This window comes from Megascapheus bottae, chromosome 17 (assembly GCF_031878675.1).
Source record: "Megascapheus bottae isolate mThoBot1 chromosome 17, mThoBot2.hap1, whole genome shotgun sequence".
NCBI classification, from domain to species: domain Eukaryota; kingdom Metazoa; phylum Chordata; class Mammalia; order Rodentia; family Geomyidae; genus Megascapheus; species Megascapheus bottae.
In genome coordinates, this window is record NC_143525.1 from 8,328,888 (window position 1) to 8,345,600 (window position 16,713).

A 16,713-nucleotide genomic window follows, 5' to 3' on the forward strand; every position below is an offset into this window, starting at 1 on the left:
TTCCTTAGAAATTCACTGTATGTCCTAGGACTCCCCAAATGGAGGAATTTCTTCTGTATTTTGAAACTTAATCTAAACTCTAAATTTGGACATAGATTAGTTATCTCAAAAGCAGTCCTAAAATGCTGGGTGCCTGTGATTCATGCCTGAAATCCTCGCTACTCAGGAGGCTGAGATTTGAGGATCACAGTTAAAAGCCAGACTGGGCAGGTAAGTTCATGAGAGTCATCTCCAATTTACCACCAGAAAACTGGTAATAGAGTTGTGGCTCAAAGTGGTGGAGTGCTAGCCTTGAGAAAAAGAGCTCAGGGACAGACCTCTAGCACTGAGTTCAACTCTTGTGGCCAACCAAAAACAAAACAAAACAACAACAACAAAAAAAAACAAACAAAAAAATGTAGCAATCCCAAAGCCTTTTGAAACAAATAATATTAAATATAATCTAAATAAATGTCTGACAACCGCCTCCTATGGCTTAAGAACAGGAAGATAAAGAAGGAGAAGAAGGGGATGCCCTTATTTTTGAGAGACACCAGCTGGATGACCCACAGTGGGTCTTTGAGTGGAGGCAGTAAGCACACCTATCTAAAGGAGATCCCCCCACAACACTGGATTTAAATGCAAATAAATCCTCTAGTTAATTTAAAACTCCATTTGTGACTAATTACATATCAAAAACAAAAACTTCCCCACTGCAACCAAAAGTCACTTCTCCCCATTTCAACTTCTACGCCTACCAAAATAATCATTGGTGAAGATTCCAGTGAGAGTTATGGTGTCTTATAGCCTGGTTACGCTACAAAAATCATGATTTGTCCAAATCACCTATGTGCTTGGGCCTGGCCTTCTAGGAGAAAACCTCTTGCTGTGAGTTAGTAACTTTGGGCTCAACGCACCACAGAGAGCTGTGCCAGGATAGAAGAGTTGAGTTGCAAAGGAAAAATAAATTGACACCTCATCCAACATTCATTTGTGCATTCAAGGAATGAATGCTCATTGAGCTTTCATTAACTTCCAGGTAGTCTACAACCTTGGATCCAGCAATATGATTGCTTGCCTGCAACATTCATAGAAGAGGAAGGGATACAAGGAAATTAATGAATAAACAAGGATAATAAATATTTCCAGTGATGATAATATAGAGAAGGAAATAAGTCTGTATCGAGAGTGGGGTTGTGTTGTTTTAAAGGGTAGACAAGGGAGCAATAAAAGATAATATAAACAGGGTGCTGGTGGCTCATGGCAGTAATTCTAGCTACTCAGGAGGCTGAGATCCGAGAATCGAAGTTTGAAGCCAGACTGGGCAGGAAAGGCTGTGAAACACTTATCTCCAGCCTACCAGAAAACCAGAAGTGGTGCTGAGGCTCAAAGTGCTAGAACACTACCTTTAAGTGAAAAAAATCTCAGAAACAGTGCCCTACAAGCAAAAATAAAATGGTATTTGAGAAGAGCTCTAAAGGTGAACCAGCTTGACAGACTGACAGACAGCACAGTCTCCAAAAAGGAGTGAAAGGGTCATAGTTGTGGGAGAGACAGGCTATATATAAAGCAATCATTCTTCATCTTTGCTGGAGGTTGATGCAACTTGTGAACATTTGACTGCAATCTCAAATGCACAAGCATTCCTCCAAGTCAGACCTTTGAATCCAGGACCAGGACACTGGGCAATTCCAATGTGTGGCCAGGCCTGAGAAGTGAGTGGACTATTGTTAGTAGGGGAATTGGTTCACTCTGTTTGCTGACTCATCTGCACCATAGTGCCCAGATGTTTTCATGAGCTGAATATTAAAATCAGCATACTCCGAGCAAAGCAGATCCGGTATTCTCCATTCTGTGAGCAGGCTGGGAGTAATCAGCAGGAGACCTGGGCGGTACAGCTCACATTCCCAGATCAAGAGGGAATGTTGCCAGGAGATGGTCTTTGGACATGGACCCATAAGCCATAACACTAGTATTTCCGGGGTACTCCAACCTCCCAGCCTTCCCTGTGCTTTTCAGCCCTGCTAGCTCCCTTCATCTTCCTCCCAAAGACAGAATGATTGCTCAACACCAACTTGAGGACAGCTCACTCCTTCTCACTACATTTTCTCCCTTCCTTCCCCTTCCCTTCTTTTTCCTCCTCTCTTCTTCCTCATTCCCTCCCTCCAGCAACCTGTGATGTCATCTTCACAAGAGAGCTCTTCTCAAATTCCATCTTATCTTTGATTCCTCCTTTTTGACCATTCCATACCTTTCTTTTTTTTAATATTTTTTATTGTATTTAATAAAAGGGTTACATGATATTTGCCAGATAGGAGGTGCATTAATTCACGTACATTGATACCCTTCCACATGTCTTGGTCCCCATTACCCTCCCTCCCACCTCCCCTCTTGGTTTTCCCCCCCTCCCTGTCCAATTTCAAGTAACCAAATACAAATGTATCCAATATATCAGATAACAAAGTGAGATATTGTGACAATATGAGATAACAAAGGAACAGCAAAAGAGATGAGAGATAACATAGCACCTTAAGGACAGCAATCATTCATTATATGGCTTTTGTTTCAGTATCCTAGAGGTCCATTCAATTAGCTTCATATCTTTCTTAACTCTTTATCTAAGAACATCCCTTATTGGCTTGGTTTATCTGGGAAGATGAATTTATTAACAAGGGGAATTATAAACCGGAGAGGAATAAGATCTGATCAATATGTTCAGTCAAACCCTTCCTTTGCTGTGCAGAACTTAGATGCTAGAGAGGAGTCCAGGGTCAAAAATGGAGAAAACAAGTAAGGGAGGGATTTTGCAGTGGTTTGCATAGGAGTTAACAGCAGGCTATACCAGCTGAGGGCAGGACTGGGATGGGATGAGAAACTGATCACTCTACGAAAGCAGACGGCCTGAACCTGCTGCCAGATCCACAACCTCTGAAAGAGCTGCAGGGTTTCATCAAAATCAGGTGTGAATTTAGCCATTTATTGTCTTCGATTCAGCTTGCAGGGATCCAGCCACCCAGGAAAGCAGTGTTGGTGAACAGATACATGCCCCCAGTGAAAAGTCTTAATCCTTAGAGGATTCTGGCCCCAACAAAACAATTCCAATGCTTTCAAACACGCTGTAATAAGCAAGAAACAAAACATACTCTTGACAGATCATTTCTTTCCAAACTATATGTATCTTAAGTGTAACTGATTCCAGCTGTTTCTCCTCCTGTGCTCTCTGTCTCTCCCCTCCCTTTGATGAGGCACTGACAGCTTGAGAACACGTCAAATGCAGGGTTTGCACAGCGGGACAAAATGTTTTGTTACTCGCAAGGACTCTGACCTCAGGAGGGCTGAGTTTTCTCCTATAAATCATCACACAGACATCCCAGTGCCGCTGTGCTTGGCGAGACACTCCACCCCATTGCATCAAGGCCAAAGTCGGGCATACACAGGGAAAGCCTCTGAAAGCTCAAGGTAAAATACAGAGAGGGCTTTCTTCTGTCCCTACCCTCTGCAACTTCTTCTCAGTTCTGGGGATCCACGAATTTGCCTGTGGCCTTTTACTTTAAAATCCTCACAGAGCTGTGTCTTCTGTCTCCTGGCCGTTTTCCTCACCTGCTTAAGCTGTTGAGATCCTTCCTCCTGTCATCTTGGAAGGCCAAGGTGCAGGCTGTGTCTTTTCATGTGACTAGAAGAAAGACAGTGCCGTCTTTCTGAATCCTCTGCACCTAGCTCTTCTCCCCTCTCCAGTTGCTCTCCAATAGCAAGTATTTTGGTATGAATGTTTATATCTTTAGGAGGCAGTTAGGTCATGAATGGAATTTGTGCCCTTAAGAAAAGTCACCCAACCTGTAATCCTAGCTATTCAGAGGCTGAGATCTGAGGATAGCACTGTGAAGCTAGTCTGGGCCGAAAAGTCTGAGACTCTTATCTCCAATTAACCACCAAAAAACCAAAGTAGAGCTGTGGTTAAAAGTGGTAGAGTTCTAGCTTTGAGCAAAAAAGCTCAAGGCTAGTGCTCAGGCCCTGAGTTCAAGCCTCATGACAGACAAGAAGGAAGGAAGGGAGGAAGGAAGGAAGGAAGGAAGGAAGGAAGGAAGGAAGGAAGGAAGGAAGGTAGGAAAAGGAAAGAAAGATATACCAAAGAACTGATTTACTGATTTCCCTTTCACTGGGTCAGATTCGAGTGAGAATTCTTGTTTTAATATGGTCACCCAAAAACATTTTTTCTTTCTTTCCTTCTTATCTCTCTCTTTCCTTCCCCCCTTCCCTTCTTTTCTTCTTTATTTCTTCTTCTTTTTTTTGAAACATCCTCAAAAATAGTAAGACAGGAAAAACAATCCTGAATTCTACTTGGATACCTCTAGGCAATAAGTATAACACACACACACACACACACACACACACACACACACACACACACACATATACAACTGTACTATATGAAGAAGAAAAGAAGCAGAAGAGAGAATGGAAAACACCATGAAATGAGGAGGTGTAGGGTGAGTGTAGGTCTTACATGAGATGCAAGAACTAACAAGGAAGTTTTGCTTTTTTTTTTTTTTTTTTTGCCACAAAGACATATTCTTAGGGAGAGTGTGACAGAAGTGAGTCTAGGACCAACCTTTACCCAAAAGGATGTTAGCACAGTCTCCTTGGCTCTAAGCAGGCCTGGGGAGCAAAAGGCCAGGCATCCTAGATCCGATTAGAATCCATATTACCTCCAGTTAAAGAAATCTTAGGCTGAGACTTTTATTATGACAGATGCTTTTAATGTTTGGCCAAAATGACAAAAAAATGGAAACAATGATTAAGGGTACCAAATCTGTTCAGTGGAGAATAGTATTTACATATTTAAAATAACAAAGACACTGAATGTTTATATAACAAAATTGTTAGAGAGATAGAATTACCTTAGGTAAATGAGCAACAGGAGGAATGGTAGTTAAATAATGAGAACAAATGACTACTGTCTAAAATAGATGTATGAAAAGGATAATTGGAGATTAAATTTACAATAACAGTTGAGGGTGGAAACTGTTTTTGCTTTTTGTTTTTATTTTTGCTTTTTTGGCTTGCCAGTCCTGGGCTTTAAATTGAGGACCTGGTACTGTCCTTGAGCTTCTCTACTGTTTGAGCCACAGCACCACTTCTGGCTTTTTTGTTTAAGTAGTACTGAGGAATTGAACATAGGGCTTCATGCATGCTAGGCAAGCACTACCACTAAGCCACATTCCCAGTCCCCCAAAGCTGGAAACTTCTGAAGGAGTTGCTTTTTTTGAAAGGAAAATAATATTAAATAGAAGAAAATAAAAGCATATTTTTTCTTTTGGTATAACTAAACCTTTAGCACTTTTTGACTCCTTAGAGTATTTAAATTTAACAATTTGCTTGAAATAAGATCGAAATATTAAAGGGCTAGAAAACTAAACTACATAATAAAAACTAAGTAAAATGTTGTAACAATAACAAAAAGAATTAGAGGCAAAATACTGTATAAGATAAGGATTTTTTAGTGAAATTTATGGTAAATAAGAAAAATACAAAATTATGAAAATTTGTGTTTCCCAAACACCATTAAACAGATAAATCAAAACCTGCTATAAATTGTAGAGTTGGTTGCTAGAACAACAAATGTTGATACATTGCATATCCCTTTTAGTTATTAGATAAAACAGGAGAAACAAGGTAGGAAAGGATACAGAGAGAATCTGAACTATTCAATTAGTAGTTTCAATAGAAAAGCTATAAAGAAATTGCAGACATTGTGAGTTCTGATTATGAATCAATTAAACCAGAAATAACTTTAACACAATAATCCTAGTGATCTAGAAATTTTAAAATATTAATCTATACATTTGTCAAAAGAAAGGAATATACAAGTTCTTTGATTAAATTGTATCTAAGAAGCAATAGTAATGTGAATGAATGAAAACCGATAGAAAAAAAACTAATATAGTAATGCTCAACATCAAATGAGTAATCTTGATTAATTAAAAAACAAAGCACGATAAAAACAAAATTTCACTCATAAAAATTAAAAAAATACCAATCAAAACCAAAAACGTACACAAAAATATAATGTAGAAAAATTGGGATGAAAAAATTTAAAGAATGTAATGAATAACAACACAAATGAATAAACTGAGATTTGTAAATAGCACCAGAAGAATATACTACTTAGTAAAAGCTACTCAAGCACATAACTTTAGGCACTAGAAAATAAGAATAATCACAGAGCAGAAGTTGATAAATAAGAAAATAAAGTCTGAAGCTAATAAAAATTTAAAACGTTAGGAAAATATAGATTACACAGGCTTTCTTTAGTAATAAATTGGAAAAATCAGGAGGAAATCCAAAAGTTCAAGATATTACCAGCAAGAAAGGTGTCCATAATGTTTAAAGTCTATCAATATTCTATCATGTTTCTAGCGATAAGTTCAAGGAATACCCAATGTCTCTGAAATTCAGTTACTTCTTTATTAAAGATGATAAATTATATTTATTAAATATAAATATACTTGACTATAGTTATGTAAGGAGCCTGGATACTGATGGCTCATGCCTGTAATCTTAGCTACCTAGGAGGCTGAGATGTAAGGATACAGTGAAAGGTCAGCCAAGGCAAGATAAGTTGGATTCTTCTCTCCGATTAACCACACAAAAAAGTTGGGAGTTGTGACTCAAGTGGTAGATTACTAGCTTTAAGCATAAAAGCTCAGTGACAGCACCCAGGCCCTGATTTTAAGCCCAAAGACAGGCACCCAAAGAAATAGAAAGTAGAAAGAAACACATTTAAACTACTAGACTTAATAGGAATCTATAGTAATCTAGCTAGTTATAATATATGTATGTATATATATATATAATTATATAAATACCACTAAAGTAACAGAAAAAGATCTGATCACACAAGTGATCCAAATCACACAATAAAAATGGTACAAGATACCTCAACTTATGGAGGAATCTAAGAATCATTGACTTACAGAGCCATAGATTGAGGACCAGGTTAAAGCTGGCATAATTATGATCGTAGAAAGACATGGTATTCAGTCACGTTTGTGGGCTTGTGTGTGCCATTTGGATATACTATGTTCAAGTTTGAGTCAACCTATTTCCTATGAGTCTCATTGCCTAGCAAGACTTATTCTCATACAGTTCTCTAGTTTCTATTTAGTTTTTCTCTGGACACAAATGAGCAAATGCACTTTGCATGTTTAATTTGTATTATGAGTGGGTTTGCTTTCAGATTCTGAAGAGGTCTCTCCTCTCGCCTACTGGTGACTCACATAAATTAAATACACGAGGAATGGGCTACTAATGCTAGGTCACCAAAAAGGCATGAGGGACCTCCCAAGAGGTCAGAGAAAACAAGCATCTCCACCATGACTCTGGCTCCTGGCGAGGAAGAGGAGGACATGCAATCAGACATAACACATCTCTGAGAAATCCTAAGGAGCACCCCCTCTAAAAATAAAACATAAGAAAACAAGAAAACAACACAAAACCATGATGGGAATGACTGCCAGACTGCAAGCTAGTTCCTGAGCAGCCTTTTCTAGCTGCTGCATTATTCTCTTCTCTCCTGGACTTGGGTCCAGCCGTAGTGAGCGCCTCTAAGAAATTCTGATTTATAGCTCACAGGTCAAAACAGACCATGCCAATCACTGGATGTGTGGGTACAAGAATGGGTAGACTGAAAAGGAATTTCACTTACATATCCCCTACCAGAATGCCTTCTCCTGCGCTCATCACAATTCATCCCTAGTCTAGTTTCATACATGCACATCAAATATGTTAATCCTCTCCATCCTCCCATCACCCTCTCCTTTCACACCCCCAACTGGTTTCCCCAACTTATACTCCCATCATTCTATTATTATTATTATTATAGGTTCAAAGTCTCCATATGTGAGAACATGCAATACTTGATTTTTCTCAGTCAGGCTTATTTCATTTAACGTGATCATCTCTACTTCCATTTATTTTCCTGCAAACCATAGAACATCAGGAGCCATCTGTTTTGTAGCACATTTTCAGTGTACTGTTGGGAGAGGGACCTGGGTGTGTGGAACCTGTGAAATGGTGTTCCATTGTACCTTATCCTAGGTGCTCTGTGGCCTTAACCCCAGAAAGGAAGCCACATTTCATAACAGAGTTCTTTGTATTTGGGACAGATGGGGCAGGAGGTAGGGATGAGACCTAAAGGCATTTGTTCAACCACTCAGCAGCCACTAATCACTGTTCTCTTTCTCTGAGGATATAGATACCCTGGCCTGTAGTCAGGCTTGTGACATCTCCATTCACCTTCAGTGACCATGTCTGCATTCCAAAGGGACCATAACCATCCACAGCCATCACCGTTCACTCAGCCCTTGCCCTGAAATGGCTCGAAAATAAAGGAATGGGTGCTTAGTGTCTGTTTTTGCCAATGTTCAACGTCTTCTGTCATGATTGGGTGGCAGACTGGAGGGAGACCATAATGAGAAAATTTGACCCAAGTGTGAAGAAGTATGGCTTAGGGCAGGAATGATCTGAGCTAGAACTTGTGGGTGGGATAAAAATTGGATAGCAAGAACTGGCCAGGATCAAAACTCTGCTAGAGAGGGAGGAGATGTATTCACTTCCTTGGAGAAAGAAATCACTAGTGGCTTGGTCAATAAACATCTGGAAGGTGTGAACCATGAGAGAAGGCGCAAGACAAGCCCAAGTCTCTAACTTAGAAAGCTCATGACAACTATTGGCAGTACCTTCCTCCATGGGACTCCATGGACTTGGGACTCGTGTGGATTAGTAGCAGTCCCATCACTTGGGAGTTCATTAATGTGCCACCACCCCAGATCTCTATTTTTAATGATATGTCCCAGGTGACTCGTGCACGCATTACAGTTTGACAGGCACTGTTTAATTATACTGATTATTAAAAACTCTCTGCTTCCCTTGAAGCCTTAAACACCAACAGATGGCTTTGAAGCGTAGCTCACCACCACTTTGAGCCATTACCTTGAAGCTTCTTGCCCTGTTCGTAGAGATAATGGATCAAAAGTTCCCAAACTTATATGAGCCAAGAAGAACAGCTCGCCCAGAGATGCACAGTCTGATGGGTCTGAGACTGGACTGTGAAAAGCCTCGCACTAGCAGAATTGCTATCACCACAAAGGGCAGGATTCTGGACTGGATAGGGAGTTCAACAGTATTTGTATTTCCCACATCAAAAACGTTTTGAATTTGTTGTCTTGGTCTTTCACTTGCCCAAGCTCTATTTCAACTGGACATTTATCATAGTCAAAGCAGAAATAATACCATTAGCCTTCCAAGCAGTGATAAAATTAGCCGTGTAAGTAAACAAAGCAAGCGAGTGACCTTACTGAGATTTTTTGTTGACACTGACCCAACACCTACTAAGACGATTAGTCAGGCCACAGGAGAGCTGGACCAAGGGGGCCCCCAGGCAGGAAAAAGCTCAAGTCTGTCAGTCCAGAGTGGGGTTCCTCAAATGCTTACAGATGATGAGACTGCTGGATGTGGAGAACTTCATACGGAACTCAGTGCCAAACTCTGTCACGGTTATTTTTCTGCAGGAGAGACAGTTCCTTCCAGCTTTGTGCTGTTGATACTTTGACTCCTGGGAAGGGAGCAGGCTCCCCCAGAGCTCCAGTACGCATGTGCACATGTGGTGGAGTAGAAGGTCAAGATGGGCTCCTTTTTGGTGAGACACAACTATATCAATTGGTATGATACTGGCCTAAACCTAATTTCCGCCATATGCCTGTGGATCTGTCAAGTCTCATGTGAGCAACTATAATTTTTTTTCCCTAAACTCTCCCATTCCCCTAAACCATTCATCTGTGGAATTGATTTTGGCCCCTTGTGCTGCACTGTCATTTTATTCAGTTGCTTCCTCTTGTTGCGGTTAATATCTCCAGGCAGTCTTTCAGTGATACTTCTTTTCACTTTCTCTATAGGAAAAAAAAAAAGGTTAATAATCTGAGTCAGAGATTATTGTCTTGGATGTAAGACAGCAATGGCTTTTAATTAGGGAAAACAAACTTTAAATCTTTGTCAGGTTAAAGATATTAAGGGCCATGTTGAAGAGGGAGTTTTGGGTTTGGAGGTCCAAGTTTACAGGTGGCAGTGTGAACTTGTGTGTTTGGGGGCATGGAGTATACAAGTTCATACATGCACATATGATCATGTATGTGCTCACACGTTCACCTGCATTGTACAAATGAGTGCTGATGCACATGTGTGTTCATGCATGCATGTGAATGTGTGCATTCATGTGTGTTCACGTAGGCATAAGTTTGTATGTGTATTTGTGCCTGTTTATAGACAGGCGCATGTGTTGTTCCTATATGTGTATTTCTCCCAGCTTCCTACCCCAGCGAGCTTATCTCACTCTTCCTGTGTATGCTTGTATTCCTCCCCGTAGCCAATGGAGGTAGTGATCTCAGGACAGTAGAAGTGCATCAAGTGGCCTCTTTTCTTTTCTTTTTCTTTTGCCAGCCATGGGGCCTGAACTCAGGACCTGAGCACTGTCCTTGGGCTTTCTCAAGGCTAGAGCTCTACCACTTGAGCCACAGCATCACTTTCAGCTTTTTTCTATGTATGTGGTACCGAGGAATGGAACCTGGGTCTTGGTGCATGCTAGGCAAGCACTCTACCACTAGACCAAATTCCCAGTCCTGCAAGTGGCCTCTTTGAATTCTTTTGATTATGTGCTAACCAGACCAAGGGCTCATTGGAAACTACTCCAAGCTCATGATTTGGGGTGAACATAGCAAGGGTATGTCTTTCCCTGACTGGGCCCTCTCTGGATCTATTCTCTCCAACTCTTCCTAAGCCAGCTATTAAGTATCATTCTCCCGCTTGCTGTAGCTGGTGACTAGGCATCGGTCCAATGGGGTATGGCTAACTCTCACATGCATATTGATTGATATTTAGGTCCTACCTATTGGTAGGCTACTTGACTTCCAGAAACATAGCCTCATCCCGGGACAAAAAGGATAAACTCATTGTTGTAGAAGAAATAGATTGAAGTACAGTTAGCTGCATGTACGAAAAGAGAATAATAATAAATACAATCTACAACATATAAAAAGGGATTGAGAGAGGGAGTAACTCATACTTGTAATCCTAGTTACTCAGAAGGCTGATATTTGAGGATCATGTTCCAAGATAGTCTGGGCAGGGAAGTCCAAGAGACTGGATCTCCAATTTACCAGCAAAAAGTCAGGAATGCAGGTGTGGGCCAAGGAGTAGAGCACTAGTCTTGAATGAAGAAGCTAAGGAACAGGGCAAAGGCCCTCAGTTCACACACACACACACACACACACACACACACACACACACACACACATACACATATACACATACAGGAAGGAAAGAAGGATGGGAGCAAGGATCAAAGAAAAAAAGAAAGGATAAAGAAAGGCGAGAGAAAAAAGAAAGAAAGGAAAAAAGGAAAGAAGGGAGGGAGAAGAAAGAAGGAAAGAAGAGTGGGCAAGAGGGAAGGAAGGAAGAAGTGGAAGATACATATATTGGTCCTTGAGCAATGAATGATCGTTGGGCAATTAATATCACTAATAAAACTAATGTAGGTCTAACTAGTAAAAGAAAAGAATCCAGCTCTGTTTTTTCTTACTTTCCACATCAGGATTATAGGAAAGCAGACAACACGGACAGTGCTCTGATATGAGGCCCTCCAGGAAGCTGGCCACGCTCTGTCTAGTGTCACTGCCCAGTGGATGGGCCAGCTGATTCTCATCTCAACTCACACAAGTGCCTGCAGAGTGAGGCTGGGCAAGGGCTTGCCTTGTTGCAAAGTCCTGACACCCACTTGGATGTGGTTAGAAATAAAAACTGGTGGAAGTCCCTAAGGACAGTCCAACCTCTTAGAACTCTCTTTCTTCTCTTTCTGCCTACCAGCATATTTATGTCTCCTGTCCACTAAAACAAAAACAAATCTTGCAAAACAAAATAACTTCTCCTTTATCCTCCCATCTTCCTCTAGCCACTCTGCTAATCTTGCTTTTTTTTGTTTAGGTGTCGTATATCTGCAGAGTGGTCTACATTACTGGACACAGTTCCTTTCGTTTTATTAAGAAAAGAAAACATTTTATTATGCACACTTGAGGTTTACAACAGGCTGTTAGGGGATGCATGTAGATAACAAAATGGTTACTACCATGAAACATTATAGCTATAATGAAATAATGAAACATTTCTAACATCTTGTATGGTTTCTTTTATTTGTGCATGTATGGGACAAGCATAGCTAAAATTGACTTCACAAAAAATTCATCCAACTTGGCACCAGTAGCTCACACCTATAATCCTAGCTACTCAGGAGACTGAGATCTGAAGGCCATGGTTCAAAGCTGACCCAGGGCAGAAAAATCCTGAGACTCTTATCTCCGACAAACCACTCAGAAAATGATGTGTGGCGCTGTGACTCAAGTAGTAGAGGGCTACCCTCGAGCACAAAGAGGCTCAGGGGTAGAGCCCAGGCCTTGAGTTCAAGCCCCAGGATCAGCAACAAAATGAGACAAACAACAATAACGAAAAAATAAAAGTTAATCCAATGCAATTTTCCTAGCTAGACCTTCACACTGCACATGAAGTTTTTGAGATCTTCATCCTGCATATTTTGTATCCTTTGACTAACACTTCCCTATTTCCTCCAGTTATCCCCTACCTGCAATCACTGCCTTCTTCTGAATCTATGGATAATTCTTTAGTTGTTTTGGGAGTGGGGGTGTGGTTTTAGGGTTTCACTAATATTGTATTCATAGATGCTCAAATCTCTTACATAAAATAGCACAGTCTTTGCATGAAATCTAGATTCCCCTGTTTACTGTAATCTATTAAATTACTTACACAACCTGCTCTGATATATATATATATATATACTATAAGGAATGTTGTTATTCTGTATTACTTAGAGGATAATCAAATGCAAGAGAAGTGTGGACAGGTATTTAGGAAAGACACATTTTTTGTTGTTGTTGTTGCTGCTGTTGTTTGGTAATGGTACTGACTGAGATTTGATTTCAAGCTACCATACTTATCCAGCTTGCAAGCTCATGGCTGGTGCTTTACCACTTGAGCAATGCTTCCAGTCTAGTTTTTGCTGGTTATTTTGGAGATGGAATCTAGTGGGCTTTTCTGTCCAGGCTGGCTTTGAACAGCTACCCTCTGGATCTCAGCCTTTTGAATAGTTAAGATACAAGTATGAGACACAAGGGTCCAGTTTTGAGACACTAATCTTTTTTTTTCTTTTGGGGGCAGGTCATGGGGCTTGAACTCAGCCTGGGCGCTGTCCCTGAGCTCTTCAGCTCAAGCTACTGTCCTACCCCTAGGTCTGGGCATTGTCCCCGATCTCTTCAGCGCAAGGCTACCACTCTACCCTTGAGCCAAGCCCTATTTCCCATTTTCTAGAGGTTAATTGGAGATAAGAGTTTCAGGTCCTTTTGTACCCAGCTGGTTTTGAACCTTGGTCCTCAGATCTTAGCCTCCTGAGTAGCTAGGATTACAGGTGTGAGCCACCTTGCCAGGCTGAGACACTATTCTTAATGAGTAACTAACCTGTCCTTCCCAAATGTGTTCAAAAGAGCCACCCAACTGAAACATCTAATACTTGCTCTTTCGTTTGTTTTCAATTTCCTGAGCCTGTTTGCAATATTCAGCAGTACTATGTATGGTGTTAAATCATACTAACCAAAGATTTTTATTTTCTGGCTTTGGAGGCTTTGTTATCTGAGGCCTAACTGACTTTGGGCATGGGCTTTCTACAGTCTAAGTCTATAAGACTTGACCTGTAGCATGCCTTTCAAATATAAATCTCCAACATCCTCCTTTGTAGAGTTTCCACTGTCAGGGTAAATATCTCTGCACTAAGCATTCCAGGGCTCAGAAAATAAGAGATTGTCCCAATGCCCCTGACTCACTGGAATGATCCCAACTAGTTAGTCCCAAACCAGCTTACCATGACTTGCCAGATCCTTCCACAAAAACCACAGAAAGATTCTTGCTGTATTTTCCCATTCCTCTTCCTGATACATGCTAATACTTCCCTGTGTGGCCCTTCATGGAACACTGGGCTTCCCACCCTTAGGAATCATCTTTATTCAGCCATTTACATGTTTGGGTACCTTACCTGACTAAAACAAATCCTGGGAGATATATGTCTACATATCCATCTATCTATCTATCTATCTATCTATCTATCTATCTATCTATCTATCTATCTATCTCTCATCACGTTAAGCTACATTGCCACAAATCCTGGGATACATATATATATATACATATATATGTATATATCCATATATACATATGGATATATAGGGATGTATCCATATATATATATATATATATATATATATATATATATATATATACACACTCACACACACAGCACCACTTCCGGTCTTTGAGTGGTTAATTGGAAAGAGGAGTCTCACAGGGACTATTCTGCCAGGGTTGGCTTCAAACTGTGATCCTCAGATCTTAGCTTCATAAGTAGCTAGGATTATAGGCATGAGACACTAGAGCCTGGACTGTTTGTTTATTCCAGTCCTGGGGCTTGAACTGAGGGCTTGAGCATTGTCCTTGATCTTTTCCCTCAAAGCTAGCGCTCTGCCACTTGAGCCACAGCACCATTCCTGGCTTTTCTATGTATGTGGTACCAAGGAATTGAACCCAGATCTTCATGCATGCTAGGCAAGCACTCTACCACTAAGCCAAACTCCTGGCCCATCTACTTTTTTAAGGGTGTAGGACAACATTCTTATGTAGAACCCACATCTGATCCTTTTTACTTGTATGGACCATATTTACCTCCCAGGCAATACCACACTTCTTGTTCTCTTTCTATCATCATGAGCACAGATATAGGCAGATACCTGCTCTGTTGTCAAAGCCTGTTGCTCTACGTCCCAACTGCAAGAGAGAGAGATGCTGAAGCCTCTTCTGCCTGGTCTGTTTCAGCCTTTCTTTAGGTTTGGGAGCAGCCCTTCTCCCGCCTGCCCCATGCAAAGCCATGAACTTCAACAAAGTGACATCTCTTTCCCAGGAAATCTTCCCCCCCCCCGCCTTTGGAACAGACTTTGGAAATGTTCTCTTGAACTTTCCTTGAAATCCTTTCTGTCTCCTCCAAGCTACAAAATCAAAACTCCCCTGAATGTCACCTAAACCCAGGTTTTCAGAGGGAGAGAAAAGGAAGAAAGGAATTTTTCAACAACCTTCGTATGCCTTGTTTCTTTTATGATCTCCATTTAAACCTGTACTTACAATTATACATGTAAGATATGTATGAAGTATCACATTTCTTCTTATAAAAGTATTATAAAGAGAAAACCAGGCAATACTTTCTGGAATACTTAGTCTCTGTGCCTGTGTAAAATCTCTCTGTTTGGACAAGGCCATGATCTATCTTAGTGATTCTCAAACCTGGCAGCACATCAATAAGATCTGAGGAACTTATTTAAAATTTAGAAGTCCGACTCTATTCCAGACCTACTAAATCAGTCCCAGGCCAGCAGCCTTTTTTCTTTCTGCCTTTCGTTTTAAAGTCGTTTCACCTGTGATGCTTCTGTACCAGTCGAAGGATAGCTCTCCTGGTGGTAGCTCATCAGAAATACCAATGCCATCCCAAAAGACAGGAACTGCTGCTGCTGGGGAAAGTCTTGTACATACAGGCTTATAAAACTTCAGTTCCCTTAGTAGTACTCTTGTTTTTATTAGGTCATTATTCTCCTTTGTCGTCTCTCAGTGATGACGAGTTTAACTCCACCTCCGAGTCGACCATTTAGCTGCCTAATCAGTTGGTTGTTATGGAAAGTCTGCTGAACAGAGTTGCTAGGAAAGCCTGACTCACAGCCTTGAACCCTGGAGTTTCCATGTTCCAGTGCTAACTTCTTTGCTAACCCGTTTAGCCCACTTGCCCTTCACCTAGGCTTGACTACTTGGGTTTCTGCTGCCAATTCTCTTGTTTTGTGTCTTGGTAGCCTTGGGGATTTAAAACATTTCTCCCTTTTCTATTTCTCCTTAATCAAGGAATGGAAGTTCTCCATGGTTCTCATCAGTAACCTCTGGGTATGAAAAATTATATCAGAAGTTCATAACCCTTCCGATGTTTTCCTGATCCAGTGTTTTGATTGTGCTCTCGGCCTGTAGTTAAGAGCTGTTCCATGTCCTAGTTCATAATCTCAGCTGTGATTCTGGAAAGTACTCCAAGCCCCCTAAGAGAGGTTTGGGGTAAAGGTCTTAGGTAAGAGTTACTGTCTTTTTTCATTACTTACGGAGTCTATATCAGAACATATTCTAACTCATGTCCCTGGTGTTTTTTAAAAATTTTTTTTAACATTCCTCTGTCATTGCCTCCTTTTGTTTCTCATCCACCCAATTGTTACAGTCATTCATTTAAATTGTGGATTCTCCCCCCATCCCCACTCCCTATGATCCTCAGGTGTAGAGTTCACAGTGGCACAATGCCAATGTGCATTTCTACTTGTGATTTCATCTCTCAGAACACTCCTCCTCAAGTATTCACATGTCTCATGATCCTCCAACCATCTTGCTATCTCTTGGTTCTAAGCAGCTACCACAACAGAAACACCATGTATACATTATGCTTGTAGTTAAACAACGAGCATTTATTTCTCATGGTGTTGAAGGTTGGGGAGCACTGACCCACAGGTTCTCTGGTGAAACCCCCTTTTGAGTCATGGCTGTTTGCCTTCT